General features: G+C 42.8%; 1 long non-coding RNA gene across 1 annotated transcript; it reads left to right on the top strand.

Moving 5' to 3' along the window:
* Nucleotides 1–12,814: 12,814 nt before the first annotated feature.
* Nucleotides 12,815–17,645, top strand: LOC128340541 (uncharacterized). The gene is made up of 3 exons (XR_008313781.1): nucleotides 12,815–12,949; nucleotides 13,124–13,326; nucleotides 17,273–17,645. It is a non-coding gene; the product is annotated as an uncharacterized LOC128340541 (long non-coding RNA).
* The last annotated feature ends 1,341 nt before the right edge of the window (nucleotides 17,646–18,986 follow it).

The raw sequence follows: 18,986 nt of genomic DNA, 5'->3' as shown, positions 1-18,986 counted from the left end.
CTCCCATCTTTTGTTTCTCTTTCCCCCAAGGGCATATCTAGGGTGGGGCAGGCAGGGCACGTGCCCCAGGCGCCACTTGAAGGGGGGCGCCATTTCTTAAATTTTTTTAAAAAAAATTATTAAGGCTACCAAAAACAAAATGACCACCTTGCATGCTCAAATGGCCTCTGTGAGGCCCTAGGCCATACCAGGCCTCACAGAGGCCATTTGAGCATGTGTGGTGGCCATTTTGTTTTCAGCTGCCATTTAAAAAAATTTCTTTTAAAAAATGGCCACCGCACATCCTCAAATGGTCCCTGTGAGGCCCTAGAAGCCAGCAGGGAGGAGGGGGAACCTTTGCAGATCCCCCCATGGCCTTTATGAAGCCCCCCAAAGGGGCGACAGGTAATTTTTTTTAAAAAAATTGAGTAGAGTAGAGAGGTGGATAGAGATACAGAAAGTTGTAGCACAGTGGAGGCCTGATGCTGAAGAGGGAGGCAGCAAGGTGACCTGGTTCTTATGCACAAAGCTTCTAAAGGCAACTATACTAGATGGTGATCGCAGTGCAGGAATCCTCAGCATAAATTGTCCCAAACAACAGTGGGGGCTTGACAGAAAGATAAGGAAAAAGCCTCATCTTTACATGGGAAATGAACTTGCAGGCAGAGCATATTCCACTCCACTAAACAGGTATACCTTCCGGAATGGGGCTCATTTTGCCCATACACATTTCTCAGATCCTCCATTGGAGCAATCTGCTAGTCAGGGTACAAAATGAAGGCAGATCATCTGGCTTCTTCACTCCTTTTCATGCATCAAGCAGTACCCCACATCTTTCTGAACATGGCAAATGTCAGATGTCACATAACATGATCACTAGTCACTTAAAATTCTCTATAGTGATATGGAAATTCATCACCTTCAAAGGGTGGCAGTGTACTTTTGTAATCATCTTCCAACTTATATTAAAAATGACTATATACCACCTCTCATTCCTGCTGGAAACATACTCATGTGCTTAAAATAAATAGTGACAGGATTGCCCTACTTTGTCTGTTCATCACTGCATGTATTATCACTTTCCAGAGCTTACAGTTTCTGTAAATCATCTTCAAGGTGCAAACTACTTCAAACATTAAAATGGATACAAATAAATCTGCTATGGACAGAGCCTCAAATCCTTTTTCTTTCCCAAGATGGAAAACATTCTTCTAACATGGCTTTCCGAGACCTGGCAATGTTGTTAGTGACAACCATAACTGGACCTGGCCTCTGAAAGCTTTAATATATACATACGTGAAGGTTGAGAATTCCCCAGCTTCTATATTATCCTGGCTAGGGAACATTCCACATGATGATAGGATGTGTGTGTAATAATGTAATAATAATAATAACAACAACAATAATGTGCAATATGAACTTCCTCTTGTGTACTCTACAATTCAGGTTGGGATACAAATCCCTCCACTGCCTTGCCCAATTGTGATTAATTTTGCTCATTCACCCTAATATGTCCTCGTTGACTGGGTTCTAATCCCAGGCCCTGGAGAGATAGGAAGCTGCTGAAGATGCTGTCAGAGAAGATGGTGAGTGTCCTAGAAACCAGGTCTTATGAGGAACAGTTGAAGCTATTGGGTATGTTTGGCCTACAGAAGAGAAACTGAGGGTGGGAGTATCTATCTTCTGAGTTTGCTGAGTTCTGCATAGTACTGTTCTTCCCTTTGGCCTTATATTTAAACTAGCTGAACCCACGCAGAGCTTCTGTGCACTAGTACTTGATTGTTCCCCTCGGCCCCCGCCACAGCCCCCTCACCCCAGACCTCCTCACCCTCGCGTGAGCCCCACTCCTGCTCTTCCTCCATTCTGTTGCTTCCAACATGCCATTCCCACAACTCTAGCGTGCATGTGTCATTCAGCCCCACGCTCCTACTCCAGCAGCCTCCAACTTTCCCTTCCGCCTCCTTTTTTAGATTTTCATTCTCCCCATTTGCTCTCTTGTCCCCTTCGTTTTTTCTGTCATTTATTCTCTCTCTCCGCTTTCATCCTCTCCCTTCTTTCTTGCTCTTTGCTTGTCCCTTCTTTCTCTCTTTCTCCTCCCCTTTCTCTTCCCATCTTTCTTTTCCCTCCTCCCTTCTTTCTTTCTTTCTTTCTTTCTTTCTTTCTCTGTTTCTTTTTCTCTCTCTCTTCCTCTTTTCCTTCTTTTGTCTATCTCTCTCGTTCCTTCCCTTGTGGGTTGCCTCGCAAGCCCCTGCGCACAGGCACTGGCTGCTCTCCTTAGCCCCCTAGGAAGGGTGCTGCTTGGAAGCGCTGCAATGGCGCTTGAAGAGCCCCTGGTGGCGCAGTGGTAAAACTGCCGCCCTGTAACCAGAAGGTTACAAGTTCGATCCTGACCAGGGGCTCAAGGTTGACTCATCCTTCTGAGGTCAGTAAAATGAGTACCCAGAATGTTGGGGGGCAATATGCTAAATCATTGTAAACCGCTTAGAGAGCTTCCAGCTATAAAGCGGTATATAAATGTAAGTGCTAGTGCTATTGCTATGGCAGAGGCCCCCTCTGAGTGCACAGGGGCTTGTGTCGGTGTAAGTGCTGAGAGAGAGAGAGAGAGATACAGAGGCGGTTGGTGCAGTGGCATTCTCGTGCTCCGCTGCTCTCCTCAAGCCCCAGTAATCCCCCCTCCCTTGAGTGTGAGGGAAGGGCCACGTGCCCCACTGCCATCACTGTTCAGTCTGAAGGAGAGTCAGCACAGATGCATTCCACCACTTTTCGCCCACATGGCTCTCACTTCCTCGAGTTTGACTTTCGTTTGGATTTTTCTTTTTTCTTTTTTAATGTTCCTTGCTGTTTTGACGCTTTTTAAAATGTTCCTTTCTACTGCCACCGGCCACCAGTCTCTTCCTGTCTTCTTGCTCAGCTCCTTCTCCCACTCTCCGAAGACTACTTACAGATTAGCCCACTGGCTTCAGTAGATCCGCCCCCACATGCCTCAATTGGTTAAGCACTGCATGGGCAGGGCTTGCCACGTATTATTATTATTATTATTATTATTATTATTATTATTATTATTACATTTATATCCCGCTCTTCCTCCAAGGAGCCCAGAGTACTACATACTTGAGTTTCTCTTTCACAACAACCCTGTGAAGTAGGTTAGGCTGAGAGAGAAGCCCAGAGTCACCCAGCTAGTTTCATGGCTGAATGGGGATTTGAACTCGGGTCTCCCCGGTCCTAGTCCAGCACTCTAACCACTACACCTCGCTGGCTCTCACCACGTAAGGCTTCTCTATATAGAGATGCATACTAGAAAGAGAAGAGTTATGCCACTCTCACAGCCTAACTCAGGCCATGGCTATTGCTACAACACAGATATTTAGTTTAGTTTAATTTTTAAAGCTATCTGGCCACACACAGAGCCCCACTAGTTTCTATTCTTCTCACACATATGCACTCAAAAATTAAGCCATATAAAGCACAGATTTGTCCAAAGAATGTACACTGAGGACCTCCCCTTTCAAGTCTGCTTTGCCATCCTAAAAGCATCCTGGGAATTCAGATGACTGGGCTGGCCTTGCTTGCAGGCTATTGATCAGAATAGGCGACTGTAAGCTATAATGACTTCTGTTTGGTTGGAGGTAGGACTAGGCCCCGCCCACCCCTAGTGAAAAGAAAGAGAGGCACATCCTGATCAGAGCTGAGGCACTAAATATGCAATCTTCATTCGTCAGCAAAAGAGCCCAGGGAACACTTTAAGAGTGAGGAAATGGCTTTACAAAGAGATTTAGAAAAAAGATAAAGAGCCAACACCATCTGCAGGAAAGCAGTGAGAATTAAAGAGCAACTGGAGAGAGGGGGGGTATGTTTGGTTAGAGAATGGGGGGCTGGCAAGGAGGAGGGCAATGGTCCCTCTCCCCAAAAGAGGAGCCTCCTCTGTAGAAATTAGCTCATCGCTCAAGGAAATAGAGAGGAAACTCATAGCTCTCTGTTTGTTAAGATCTCGCAAATAAGGGACAAACCATACATGAATGCAAACATGTGCTTTAGAGGCTTGTTTCCAACCAAAAGAATTCCTCTTTTTTTTTTTTTGGTCAAACATACACTGAGGGAAATAAGTATTTGATCCCCTGCTGATTTTGTCCGTTTACCCTCTGACACAGAAATGACCAGGCTATAATTGGAATGGTAGGTTTATTGTAGCTGTGAGAGACAGAATAACAACAAACAAACCCTCAAAAGCCCAGTGCCCAAAAGTCAGCGATGGATTTGCATTGTAGTGAGGGAATTAAGTATTCGATCCCTTCACAAAAGATGTCTTAGTACTTGGTGGCAAAACCCTTGCTGGCAATCACAGAGGTCAGACGTTTCTTGTAGTTGGCCACCAGGTTTGCACACAACCCAGGAGGGATGTTGTCCCACTCCTCTTTGCAGATCCTCTCCAAGTCAGAAAGGTTTCGAGGCTGATGTTTGGCAACCCGAACCTTCAGCTCCCTCCACAGATTTTCTATGGGATTAAGGTCTGGAGACTGGCTGGGCCACTCCAGGACCTTCATGTGCTTCTTCTTGAGCCACTCCTTTGTTGCCTTGGCTGTGTGTTTTGGGTCATTGTCATGCTGGAATACCCATCCACGACCCATTCTCAATGCCCTGGCTGAGGGAAGGAGGTGCTCACCCAAGATCTGACGGTACATGGTCCCGTCCATCGTCCCTTCGATGCAGTGAAGGTGTCCTGTCCCCTTAGCAGAAAAACACCCCCAAAGCATAATGTGTCCACCTCCATGTTTGACAGTGGGGATGGTGTTCTTGGGCTCATAGGCAGCATTCCTCCTCCTCCACACACGGCGAGTTGAGTTGATACCAAAGAGCTCGATTTTAGTCTCATCTGACCACAACACTTTCGCCCAGTTCTCCTCTGGATTATTCAGATGTGCATTGGCAAACTGCAGACGGGCCTGTACATGTGCTGCCTTGAGCAGGGGGACCTTGCGGGCACTGCAAGATTTCAGTCCTTCATGGCGTAGTGTGTTACCAATTGTTTTCTTGGTGACTATGGTTCCAGCTGCCATGAGATCACTGACAAGTTCCCCCCGTGTAGTTCTGGGCTGCTTTGTCACCATTCTCATGATCATTGCAACTCCACGAGGTGAGATCTTTCATGGAGCCCAAGACCGAGGGAGATTGACAGTTGTTTTGTGTTTCTTCCATTTGCGAGTTATCGTGCCAACTGTAGTCACCTTCTCACCAAGCTGCTTGGCGATAGTCTTGTAGCCCAGTCCAGCCTTGTGCAGTTCTACAACCTTGTCCCTGACATCCTTCGACAGCTTTTTGGTCTTGGGCATGGTGGTGAGTTTGGAAGCTGAATGATTGCTTGCTTCTATGGACAGGTGTCTTTTATACAGGTACTGTAACAAGCTGGGATTAGGAGCACTCCCTTACAGAGGGTGTTCCTCATCTCAGCTTGTTACCTGCATATAGTGAAAAGACACCTGGGAGCCTGAAATCTTACTGGTTGATAGGGGATCGAATACTTATTTCCCTCACTACAATGCAAATCCATCGCTGACTTTTGGGCACTGGGCTTTTGAGGGTTTGTTTGTTGTTATTCTGTCTCTCACAGCTACAATAAACCTACCATTCCAATTATAGCCTGGTCATTTCTGTGTCAGAGGGCAAACGGACAAAATCAGCAGGGGATCAAATACTTATTTCCCTCACTGTAGCTACAATGGGGGGGTGAACCTGGTTGGCACCAGAATGGGTGGCAAGGGGGAGGTTCGCGCTTTCAGCACATTTAAGCAAGAGCTGTGATTTGATAAAAGACAATGTTTTTGTTAACTGATATAGATTTTGTCATATTAAAGGTCAAAATGTTCATAAAGATTAATTAACATGTTCATAAAAAATAATGAGTTAATTAAGTTAATGAGTTTTAAAAGTTCATAAAGATTAATTAAAAATATATTGGTTCTGCATGGCTCAATTTTCCTTACATGTACATAAACATATCATAGTGATAATTAATACTAACGTAGATTTAAATCAAATAAATTACCTATTTGATTTACCCTTGCAAAACCAACCTGGGCTGTACAAAGAAATCTTTAGCCTTTTAAAAATAGCAGCGAAAATTATCATCCGCTTCCACTGGAATAAGAAAGGACATAAATTAATTAGAAAAATGTTTTAATAAATTATGCTGTCCAATAGTAGTGGACAAGGTTTCTTCATTGTTAAAATATAATGCCTAATTTCTTCATTGTTAAATTATAATGGCTAAAGACAAAATGGGAACCACTTTGGAAATGTATAGAATAAGGGAAGTGTCCAGTATATGACTCTGCTTCATTAAATTATATTTACTCATGGTAAGAGAGATTTAACGCGTATGAAAATTGACTAGTACACCAAGATTTAGAAAAGGCTGGTAATCCAACTCCTAGAGCTTTTTCACACCCAGATTTTAGTTTGCATATCCTCCAGAATGGGGGAGGTGCTGTGTGTGTTTACCTGAAGTGGGTAGAATTCTGTGCTGCTTCTATGTCCAGCCTACCAACCAGTCAGGCCAGGGGTTTGTTTGTGCTGCTAAGTGTTGGACTTCAACTGTGGGGTGGGGAAACATTTACGCATGACTGGAGGAGCCACTGCTGGAGCACCTGGAGAGTGGGAGAGCTGATGTGGCTAAGGTACAGTACTGTGCTCCATCCTTATTTTTTCCTTGTTTTTTAACTGTTTTTATTGGTGATTTTTCAGTCATTTTCTGGGCTCTGGAACCTAACCCCCAATTCCCATAGATTCAAGGTCTCGTTATTTGCAGTTTCATCATCCGCAGTTGTAGACTAGGACAGAACCCTTGCAAATGAGGGCCACCTGTAATTCAAATTCTCAATATTATAAAAATCATTTTCATATAATTAAGCTAGTAGTTTAACTAATTGCTGCCTCTCCAACATTACCTGTTAACTGTGTATTTTGCTTTCTCACTCAGCAGCTAGATTTGTAATGTCAAATTACTTTTGAATCCAAAATTAATGCTGCTGAACCACATAGACAAGGCAGATATGGTCCACACAAAGCAGAACATCTCTTAAATCGACTCATAGCTGCTAAGATTTGCATTACAATACTTCAGAAATGGTAAAAACATCCTTCCCAAATGCTTTGGTTCAATAAAATATGGGACATCCTGGTGATAGTAATGCAACAAAAGTTGACGTATGGATATTGTGAAGCAAAGCTATAGCAGGGAAACAATCATTTCCTTGCAGACTGACTACCCCATGCTAATAAAACCACTCGACAAGAAACTGCTTATCCTATAAATACAAACTTTCATCATTATTGTCATGCCAGTAGAGTCTTGCCACAATTTTAGGGTTGTCAACTCTCTTTGAAGCTATTCATTTAGATTTCCCCCCTCAATATTTTTTACAATATCAAGATTATTGTCTTCAATAAAACCTGGAGACTGATGTCAATTCCTGAAAGGCTGACAGCCCTAACTCATTTCCTGCTATCTGTCATGCCTTTTATATATACTTTGTCTCCCATTTTTGGTCTTACCAGGGCGCTTTCCAGATTACATGCTGTTCAGTAGTTTATTTTATTTCACTGTTCAGCAGTTTATTTTGGCTTGGCAGAATCGTCTTCAAACTGTAAAGAAAGGGTGTTGTGCAAAGCCACCAGCAGGGGAAGCAGTCTTTTCTAGCTTGCACGAATGTCCTACAATGGGAAAATACAGCTTCTTCTTTTTTTTACAACGTTGTAGCACTGTATTGTAAAGATAAAACCCGAAAGAAGGCATTGGAAATGTGAACAGCACCTTGCTGACAGCGCAGGGACTGCAATGTCGAAACACAGGCAATATGGAGGCACACTTAATGGACACGTAGTGAAACTGTTGTAGGGTGGAATCTGGAAAGCGCCCAGGTGTTATTTGGGTGTAGGAACACTTACTCATATGGCTTGACCTGTTATTGTCCCACTTGGGTGTGAAATTCATTAGATTGCTAATATGACTTTACAACAATCAATGTTTGTTAAAGATGTTCATGTTCTCTTGGGCTATATCCCCAATGTATGGCGTTTCTTTCTATATCAAGAATTATGGATCTTTTTAGCGTGGGGCATTGTCAAGATAATTATTATAGAGCATTGGAAGAACAAATTTACTCCTGATTTACAGTTGTGGATAACTGATATGTGTTCCTGTACAATATTTGAACCGATTCTTTTTTGATGGAACGGTAAAGATAATTTCTTAGCAATTTGGACCAACTTTAACAAATGGTTTATATTATGAGGAAGTATGGAATAGCCTTAGGGTTTTTTGTTGTTGTTTTTTAAATACATTATTTCATATATAATATAAATGTTTGTCTTTTTGTTATTTTTGATTTTATTATCTTCTGTTGAAATACTTTATTTGAAAATAAAAGAAAAAAATTGGTCTTGTCAGGCTGATTTTTGTATATTAATTTGTATCTACATTTTATAATAGATCATGGGGCTGGTCTACCAAGAAGCCTTTATTCCCTATTAGTTAAGTTAGAGTGCTAGCCCTGGAAGGAGAACAAACCCAAGTTCTTCCAGCTCTTTTCCAGATGTGGAAACTCTCTAAAGACTAAGCTGTGTAGCTAAGCCACTAATCTAGAATTACAGTACCAGTAGTTAGCGGAAACAATTTTTTTTTATTTTCTTCTTCCATGCATGCACTTCTTCTCTCAGAAATTAATCCCATGTTTCTGCTGATCCAATTTTTAAGCAGCAGTGAGCTCTGGGTAATTCAGCTCTCAGAGGAGTTCTCTCTCTCCTATAGGCCTGCCACTCAGGCATACTATCCTCTAGGCACTCAGGGATGGGGATGACTCGAGGAGGCCGATTCCCAAAATGATGCCAAGTCCTTCTAATTGTGCTCTGGTAAAGGGGAGAATTCAGGAAGGTAGCGGCAGCAGACCAAGTTAAGGGGAGTGAATGGGAAAAGAGGGTGTAGTAGTCCAGTTTCCCACAGTATGGAGACAGGTGGTGTTTAACCCTTTACAACCACATCATGTCCCTTCCAAAATCCCCCACTGTGAATCTGCATATCCACAAAGGTGTCATTTTCCTCCATAGTACCTCAGTGGCATCTTTGATGACCCATGGCAGCTTCAGGGCATTTTCATTAGCAAAACAAAAGGGTTAAACACCCTCGATCTCCATGCTAGCTTCTAATCAGGATCCCCTGTGTGACTACTATTTAAAAGAGAAAATAACCTGCCAAACTAGACAATGACATATTTAATGTAACATCTCATTTGTTACATAGAGCTTGTTCTTGTCAGGTTATCTGATGGAATTATAAATAATGGCTACTGTCAAAGAAGGTGATTAGACAAAAAAGCAGAAAAAATGGGTGAAAGCCTGATTTTCCCCCCTTAGTTATTTGGTTTTCAGTGATGATTGCTTTTTGTTGATTATGCTCTTCTGTGTGGATCTGAAATTGTTACCTGCACCTGTTTATTCACAGTCTGAAATTAAATTGCTTCCTTGAATCAGAATGTTCTTGGTGATTTGATTTGTATATGCTATTTGCATCTAGATGAGCTACAACTGGGATTTTGTTTTAAGGACTTTAATTTCTGATCTGTTCTTTCCATTCTTCCTTTTAGATTAATTGTATTTTTTTTAACCAAATAGTAAAATTATGCATTTTGACGAGCAAGAGTAGAAGCCTTCGGTCCATAGAAGTAGCCGCCAATTTAGACCAAAGACAGCCTCTAGAAACTGTGTCAAAAGCCATCTTAAGGTCTATAAAAGTGGCAAACAAAGGTTGCTTATTCCTTTTGACCTGTTTCTCCACAAGATGTTGTAATATTAAGCAGTGGTCTAATCCAGATCTGTTAGCTCTAAATCCTGCCTGCTCATCCTCAATAATGCACTCCTGCTCCATCCAAGCACATAATTTGGCACATAAGTGCTTGGCATAGAGTTTACTTATAATGTTTAAAAGGCTTATTGGTCTATAATTAAAGGGGTCGTCCCTTCTGCCTTTCTTATGGATGGGAACCACAATCGCCGTTCCCCAATCCTGAGGGAATTGTGCAGTTTGATCAATATGTATGAAGAGAGCAGCCAGCACAGGAGCCCACCAATCTTTGTAGAGCTTCAGAGGTTCCGGCGGGATACAATCGTTTCCAGGTGCTTTCCCGCATTTCAATTGCATAATTAACTGCTCTATCTCATATGTGGAGACCAGAGACCAATGTGGTAATGAACCTATTTGAAGGGCGCCTTGGGGAGAGATATCGTTGTAAAGTGCCCAAAAATGAGTTTCCCATGATTCTGGGGTTATTGGGCAGATCTGAGAGGAATGTATCTTATTATTTGATATTGAAATTAGTCTCCAAAAGCTCATCGAGTCGTTGTTCTTCACTGCACTTATTAGAAGTGACCACTTCTTTTGTGTATCAGCCCTTTTTTTGATCTAAGAAGGGCTTTATATTCCTTTTTCTTTTTCGATATTTCTATAACCAGGTCTGCAGAGGGATTAGAACTAGCGTACTTTGAAAGAGTAACAAGATGTTTTTTAGCCCTAATACACTCATAATCGAACCATTTTTTAGGGCGGTAAGATTTTAGTTCTGAACTGGCGTGATCTGAATTGGTTATTAAAGCTTTAATTGAGCAAATAAAGATCTCATAGTTCTCAATAACACAATGGTATCTATCCTGGTCGATTAAAACACCAAGTAGATTCCTCCTAGCCACTTCGCCAGTCTCTGAGTTGATCCAAAGAGAAAAAAGTTGATCCAGTTTATGATTCCACCTAACTCTGCCACCCCACAATTCCTTAGATTGAGTTAAACATACATTCTTACAGGTCTTAGGTTGTCCGTCATATATATAGGTTAAAGTTAAGGGATTATGGTCACTTTCAGGTCTAACACTGATTTTAAAGTTGTCTATTGAGTCAAATACATCTCTCGTGACAAGCACATAGTCAATTGTAGATAAACTTTCCCCTCGATGAAAAGTGTATTGGCCCGGGCAGTCACCTGGAGCAACTCCATTTAGCAGGAATAAATCCAAGTTATTAGCCATACAGGCTAGACACAGTCCTGCGAAATTGCTCGTGGTATCTAAAAAGACACGATTTGAAGGGCTAAGCTCCGTGTCATTCAATGGGGGCCACTGGGAAAATTTGCCATAAAGAGAAACATCATCATACCCCAATCTTGCATTACAGTCACCGGCTATAATTACCAGAACATTGGGGTATTCATCAATTAATCTTGAGATGTACGACTCAATCTCTTCCCATAATTACAATACAGTAAAATTATGGATTTTATATTTTTCAGTAGGATAAACATCTTGGGCAAAACAAATGTCATTTACTTCAGTGCTGCCAACCTCCAAATTATAAAAATACTTATCTTTGATCTTGTAAAAATTGTAACTTTTTTAAAAAGGCAAAGCCAGGTAGCTTTGTTTGCTTATTCATGTTTTTCTTTTTCTTTAGTTCTTGATTTTTTTGTACAGCTGTGATCCTTAAACTGCCCTTTCCCCCTCTCCCTTTCTGCAGAGCCCTTCATTTAGTGGGGCGGGGGAAGGCGCCTTAAGTAGTCTATTCAGGTGCGTGTGTGTAACCTTGCACTAAACTCTTGAAGCAATGTTACCATGGTCACCTTCCAAAATCAGTTCCTATTGCAAGTACGGATTTCAGTGCTGTGCAACACTTGCTCACACTTCTGTTTGTTAACAAAACAGATTCCTTGTAGGAAGAGCAGAATTTACTTTTTATGGAAGGATCTGAACCATTCTTCTGCTCTAAACTCTGTTTGCTGGCCCCTGGAATCTAAACAGCTTCAAAGGGGAAGGATTGCTCTGCATTGTCCTCAGTCATAAGATTGAGACAAATGGCAAAGCCAAAGACTGATTCTTGAGATAAGCACAGGTGATCTCTGAGATGTAATGAATGGGTTTACCCACAATAGGTAAAACAGCAGAGCACTAAGGAATGAGCACACACTCCAGTTACAGAGTAGGTAGCAGAGGATGGTTTGGATATTGCAGCTATTTAGAGAAAACACATGGAGATCCTTGTATGACTAAACACTAAATTTTTATTGGTTAAATACACTTAGATAGGAAAGACCTATATCTAATCTAAAGGACTACAAAATGGATAGGTAAGGAGAGAGAGAGAGATGTTTCCATCTGCTCTCTAGGAGGAAAGGAAGGATTGTGACTCAGCACAGGAAGTGCTGCAGAGTCACTTCAGGGGTCACAGAGTAGGGACAGATAGGGAGACCCTGACTCACTGTCTCTACTCCCAATGCCCCTAGTGGTCATTAGGACAGTTGGTGCAAAAGGTCCATGCACTGGAACTTCATCTCCAACACCTACAGCACAGGTTCCGTTGAGCAACAGGGAGGTCTAACCTGGATAGATAATATATGTTTCTTGCGGGCAAAGCCCCCCATTCGAAAGAGTCTTATCTCAACAGGAGCTCAGGTTCAATTTGGGGCTTATCAATGAAAACTCCGTTAGTGGGGCAAAACATCTTGATGAGGAACAATTATTTGATGTAGTGAACGATACCATCCAAGGTAATCTGGAAATTACAGCTAGTTGCCAATTTGCTAAAATGAAAGGATGGTTGTGGTTCCTGTAAGATACTAACCTGCACAAAATTGCCAGGATGGCCATCACAAACCATTATTGGCCTAAGTTTTGGGTGGTATAGAAATTTGTTAAATAAAATAAAATAATAAATAAAAATCAATCCAGTCTGGCAATCACAGAAGCACCTGCCATCATGGGTAGGGCTCTGCCTTCTTCAAACCAGCCCCATGAGCAGTGGGGCATGGAGGTAACTGTCGCGGCAGGGGCGGGACTTCCTCCCCCTTCACCCTGCTATACATGGCTACAGAGGGTCTTTTCATAACATTTGAACAAGGCTAAAGAAAATAGCTAAAGAACAGTAGTGTGGTAAAATGTACGCAAAACTGTCAGGGTGTTGGTGGGTTAATCTCAAAGAACCGTCTGATTCCTAATATGTTTGGGAAACAGAAACTGCTGGGGTACTGAGAGGCGGCTTCTTTATTATAATGGTCAGAGTTTTCTGGCCTGGCTGCATATTTGTAACAAAGTATGCCCTTGTTTATCTTAGCTGGCAGAGTCTTTTCCTGACAAGATGGAAGACATTTCTAGAAACACATAACACAGAGAAGCATTATATTTAGACCTGGAACCTTTCAACAGGAAGACAGCACCAACCCTTGATTCACCATATTTGGATTGACAAAAGAGAGAGCCAGGACACAAATAGAATGAAAGTGGTTTGGAAACCAGAGCATAGAAAAATCAGATGCAGTAAGTACTAACAGGAAATACACATTTCCCTCACAATGCTGTTACAAGCAGAATATTTTCAGAGCTTGTGGCCCTTTCTTCTCATTTTCTCTCTATCAACCAATACTGCTTTTCTTTCTTTCTGGGCGAAAAAAATATTTGACACTGTGGAAATACAAACTGTAGAGATTCAGATGAGGAACCAACTAATTTGCAGTAATGGGATAGTCCTAGGATGATCAGGTCCAAAGAGACCTGGACACTTGCAGCTTTTGAGGCCCCTAGCCTTAATAAAAATTATGTCCAAAAATTTCAAAAGCATGTCCTCACAAAACTCACTCCAAATACATTTTCACCTTGAATCTGGGCCTCTAGTCCACAAAAACTTATGATGATGGCCAAGCTACCAAGCTAGGGCTCAACCAACAAATAGTAATTTCCACACATAAATAATTCCTTTGACATATAGACTTAAAACTGTAAACTAGACCTTCTAGACCCCAAAATGTACAATTCTCTACCTTTCAACATGTACTTGATCCACCAGCAGCCACTAGTAGGGGCTTCTTTATAAAATCAGCTGATCTGAGAGGTCACATTCATCATGGTCTAATCTTGTGTCCAGAACCTCCCTCTATATTCTCTTACTGAGTATTTTCTGAGAAGTACAACAATAACCAATGACAATGTAATCATAACATATACACGTAGTAATATTTCAACCAACTATAATTTTACATCCCACTCCCCAGGAGCTTTCCCAGACAGCGGGCTTCACCACGGGTTTATTGCAAGGCCTGGAGTACTGCGTACAATTCTGGTAACCACATCTAAAAAAGGACATTGTAGAACTGGAAAAGGTGCAGAAGAGGGCAACCAAGATGATCAGGGGCCTAGAGCACCTTCCTTATGAGGAAAGGCTACAACACCTGGGGCTATTTAGTTTAGAAAAAAGACGACTGCGGGGAGACATGATAGAGGTCTATAAAATCATGCATGGGGTAGAGAATGTGGATAGAGAGAAATTCTTTTCCCTCTCACACAACACTAGAACCAGGGGTCGTCCCATGAAATTGATTGCCAGGAGGTCTAGGACCAACAAACGAAAGTACTTTTTCACACAATGTGTGATCCACTTGTGGAACTCTCTGCTACAGGATGTGGTGACAGCCAACAACTTGGGTGGCTTTAAGAGGAGTTTGGATAACTTCATGGAGGAGAGGTCTGTCATCGGCTACTAGTCGGAGGGCTGTGGGCCACCTCCAGCCTCAAAGGCAGGAGGCCTCTGAGTACCAGTTGCAGGAGAGAGGGCATGCCTTCAACTCCTGCCGGTGGCTTCCAGTAGCATCTGGTGGGCCACTGTGTGAAACAGGATCCTGGACTAGATGGGCCTTGGGCCTGATCCAGCAAGGCTGTTCTTATGTTCTTAAGGCTTGTGAATTCAAACTGTGAGTTCGAAGTTGTCCTCAAAAACCGACACAAAAAGTGGATTTTTTAATACCAGATATAAATCGGGCTACACACTAACATGCAATGAAAAGCCCGAACTGTGTGTGAAGTGTTCCCCAATAGCTCACAGGGACTTTGGGGTAAATTTGGCCGATACATTAATGTACGGGGAGTTGCTTCATTCCACCGCTGGAGTTAGCAGCACTCCATCTTTCTCTCCAGTCTCTGGCCGGCAGCAGCAAGAATCAAGTTTAAAAAGCAGTGGAGTTCCTTCACTCCACTGCTGGAGTTTGCGGCACTCCATCCCTAGTCTTCTGCTTGGAGCAAAGATCAGGCAGCAGAAGCAGGCCCTGCAGAGGCAGACTTGAAGCCGTGAAAAGAGCAGGTTTTGTTTCCAGTGGTGACCAACCCCACAGCTTTGGTGGTGGGTGTATCTACCTTTCCAAAATAGCTGGTGATGGTCCTTTGCTTCTCCTTGCTTTTCAGAACCCAATAGATGCCCTTATAGGGTTTCAAATCAGCCTTCAGATGCCTTTTGAACTTGATGCTGCGCTCAGTTGGGGGATCAGGTTCAAAGACTTTGTCTACCCAGGCAGTCCCCAGCTGCAGAATCTCAGACAGTCCCTTTGGGGTGAGGGATTTGAGAAGCATCTCTTCCTCGTTCTCCTCTTAAGAACATAAGGACAGCCCTGCTGGACCAGGCCCAAGACCCAGGGGCGTAGCAAGGTTGTAGTGGGCCTAGAGACAAGATTTTAAACCCCCCCCCGAAGCACAGCTCCTGAAGTAAAGAAATCTTAAATGAGGCTGAATAGTAGTAACAAAAAGCATAGTAATATAACACACCTATGTGCCACAAAAGAGCATCATCCTAAATTATTTTTTTAAGGTTTTGTAAATTGTGGACGATGCAAGTCATCTAATGGTACTAGGGAAAGACATGATGTTCTGGTAGCTCCAGGTCTTAACACTCACATCAGTTTTGGAGGATGACTACAACTGAAGGAAGCCCGGGGGCAGGGGGTGCACGGCTGGGGGAGTCAGTCATGTGACTTGCCTCTGCGGGGGCCCCCAAGGTAGTGGACCCCCATACAATTGTCTCCCCTTGCCCTATTATAGTTATGCTCCTGCCAACACCTATCTAGTTCCAATTTCTGTTTCACACAGTGGCCCACCAGATGCTTCTGAGAAGGCCCAAAGACAAGAGGTGAGGGCATGCCCTCTCTCCTGCTGTTGCTCCCCTGCAACTGGCATTTAGAGGCATCTTGAACATAGGAACAGCCCTGCTGGATCAGGTCCAAGGCCCATCTAGTCCAGCATCCTGTTTCACACAGTGGCCCACCAGGTGATGTGCATTCTATTTTTTTCTCCTCCTAGACCCCCATCACTCTCCCATGCTTGAGTTCTTATGTATAGATAGATAGGATGAGACTGCTTGGAAGATGGTGAGATTACTTAGGATCTTCCCCTTTGATTTTTTGTGGTATTGCTCTATTTTTTGTACAAGTTGGTAGGGGAAGCAGGGGGGCAGCCCCTTTCCCTGGTGTAAGCATGCTTGGTCATGAGAAGAACCATCCATATAGAGCAGGATTAAATCACATAAGAGATTCCTCTTATGTAATGAAGACGGATCCTGCTCCAGAGCAGGCCACTCTCTCATCAGAACATAGGAAGCTGCCTTAAACTGAGTCAGACCATTGGTTTATCTAGCTCATTATTGTCTACACAGACTGGCAGTGGCTTCTCCAAGGTGGCAGGCAGGAGTCTTTCTATCTGGGAGGGGACTTGGAACTTCTTGCTCTTCCCAGAGTGACCCTACCGCCTAAGGGGAATATCTTGCAGTGCTCAGATGTAGTCTCCCATTCAAGTGCAAGCCAGGGTGGACCTTGCTTAGCAAAGAGGGCAATTCATGTTTGCTATCAAAGACCAGCTGTTGTGAAAGTGCCTGGCAATAAAGACATACATGAGGCCTGGAGGGCTTTTACCTCCTGGCCTGGTTGACAGTTCCACCAAAGCCCTGGGAAGGGTCCCTTGGCAATTTCCCTCCTGGTCCCAGAGACTGCCGTGAACCAAGAATATATAAACACCCATTAAAAGGGTCTTGTCTCCCCACAACATATTTCCATGCACAGTTTTGCTGCACATGGCCACCTAGCTGGCCAGGGGTGTTCAAATCCACAGCTGTCTCATCCAAGAGTGCCCTGTGGTGGCTGGTTTGCATTCGCCACAGCACAGGGCCCAGCTGGTACAGATTAGCCTAGGGTGCAGGATTCATCCCTGGTCTCTCCTCATCTGCCCACTCCACCCAGAACCACTCGAAAACGCAAAGCAACCCAGACTGCTTCTAAGTTTGGAAGGGTTGGATGGAACAGGAAGAGGTTCATCTGCGGTTGCCGCCAACTTGTCTTGCGGCTACTTGGGTATGGGCCTTCTCCGTTGCAGCCCCTGGCATGTGTGTCAATTCTCCTTCTTTTATTGAAAGTGTGTTTTCCCTAATGCCGTTCTATCCCTTTAAATGCAGGAACTGCAGGGATGCAGCATACTTGTTGCCAAGCAGCAGCAGGAGGAGCAAGGAGACAGCTGAGGGGTGGGGCATCAGCTCTGAGAGACACCAACAAGAAACGTGGCCACTCTAGAACTGATGCATTTTGTGGTTGCTCTGAGCTGCCCTCTCTATGGTGGTGGGAGGAACTTGCGCACGAGTATAACCAAACTCCTGTAAATCGGCTGTTTTGCTTTTGCAAAACAAGAGCATAGAAGATACAATGTTGTATTACCTGTTGTATTGTTCTTATGCCTGTTTTTATATGTTTTTTATATTTTTTAGCTTGAAGTTTTTATTGCCTTTTTATTGTATGTTTTAACTTTTGTAAACCGCCTTGGGGTTGTCTTTTAACGAAAGGTGGTATATAAATGCAAAAATAAATAAATAAATAAATAAATATCTTCTATGTCCTTTATTATCTTGCTTATGGAGAACAGAGGGAAAGATTTCTGAGATCGCTGAGATCTGCTTCTGGACATGGTCAAACTTTGTTTTTTGCTAAGTGATAACCCTCATATTACAATGTGTACAGCAAATTTCATCCTTGCTGCTAGGAAAATTAGAGGAAAACTACAGAGGCAATTGTCGATGCGATTAATTGTATTTCTTGTCATGACAAATTGTTTCCTGTTGATATTGTTAAGGCTAATGGCTGTAAAATAGTTTGATCTGATCTACTGGCTAAAGGAAAACTAAACCTGTCAGGGCTAATCATGCTTTAAATGTCATTTCTTTGGCCCTAAGAGTTCTGAGAAAACATGTGTTAGCAATATGCTTTCCCTCTTTTTGTGGAGCCTAGGCTGTTCCAAGTGCTGCCCTTTTGTGCCAAATGCCCTTTTACCACAGGGCATTCTGGTTGCCAACATTCAAACTACTGTCCTCTAAAATTGCAGAACCTGAGACCAGAAAGTGATATAGCCCTCTGCCATGCATGCTATAATGTTTGTTATGGTTTTCCTGACCAACATATGCTGCTGTCAGTTGCAGAGTATGTCGAAATGCTATAAATTATTATGGCTCTGTAGGTAAAATGGGAAGATGTTGAAGAGGAGCAGTTTTTATTATTTTTGTTTACACAGTCAGACAAGTGTTATTGACTGGTTTGTTTTATCCAGACATCGAGTCCTTCCCAAGGACCTGGAATGCCTGAAATTTATTATCAATGTTGTTGCTGTTATTATTATAGATATTGTCGCAGAATATAGGCTGTTCCCAGTAAATCTGCTTTTTGTAATTGGCTGATGGTTATTTCTGTGGCCCCTATGGTGTTGAGGTACTCTTCAAGGTCTTTTGGAACTGCACCCAGGGCGCCAATTACTTTTGCTCTTATTGCATTTGTTCTCAGTGCCTGTTCTTGTGCAGCCAGTATTAAACCCTCAGTTTCTTTCTTCAAGTTGCAATTCTTAAGCCATTGCCAGGTCTTGGTGATGTTTGATTTTCCACTTATATTGTGCAAATATTGACCATCCAGTGGCTTATTTTTCCATTTTTCTGCTCAGTTCTTGACTTGTTCTTTCTTGTAGGACTGCTTTGTTTCATTGGTGTTGAATAGTTTCGCGTTATTGACCATTTTAAGTGCATCTTCTTCACTGTCCTTTATATATTCTTCAAGGCCTCTTTTCTCCTCCTCTACTGTTTGATGGACTTGCAGCATTCCTCTTCCACCTGAGCTGCGAGGGAGGTAGAGCCT

The sequence above is a fragment of the Hemicordylus capensis genome, chromosome 1 (genome assembly GCF_027244095.1).
Source record: "Hemicordylus capensis ecotype Gifberg chromosome 1, rHemCap1.1.pri, whole genome shotgun sequence".
Classification (NCBI taxonomy): domain Eukaryota; kingdom Metazoa; phylum Chordata; class Lepidosauria; order Squamata; family Cordylidae; genus Hemicordylus; species Hemicordylus capensis.
Note: the sequence above shows the minus strand (reverse complement) of the source record. Positions and strands in the feature narration are given on the sequence as shown.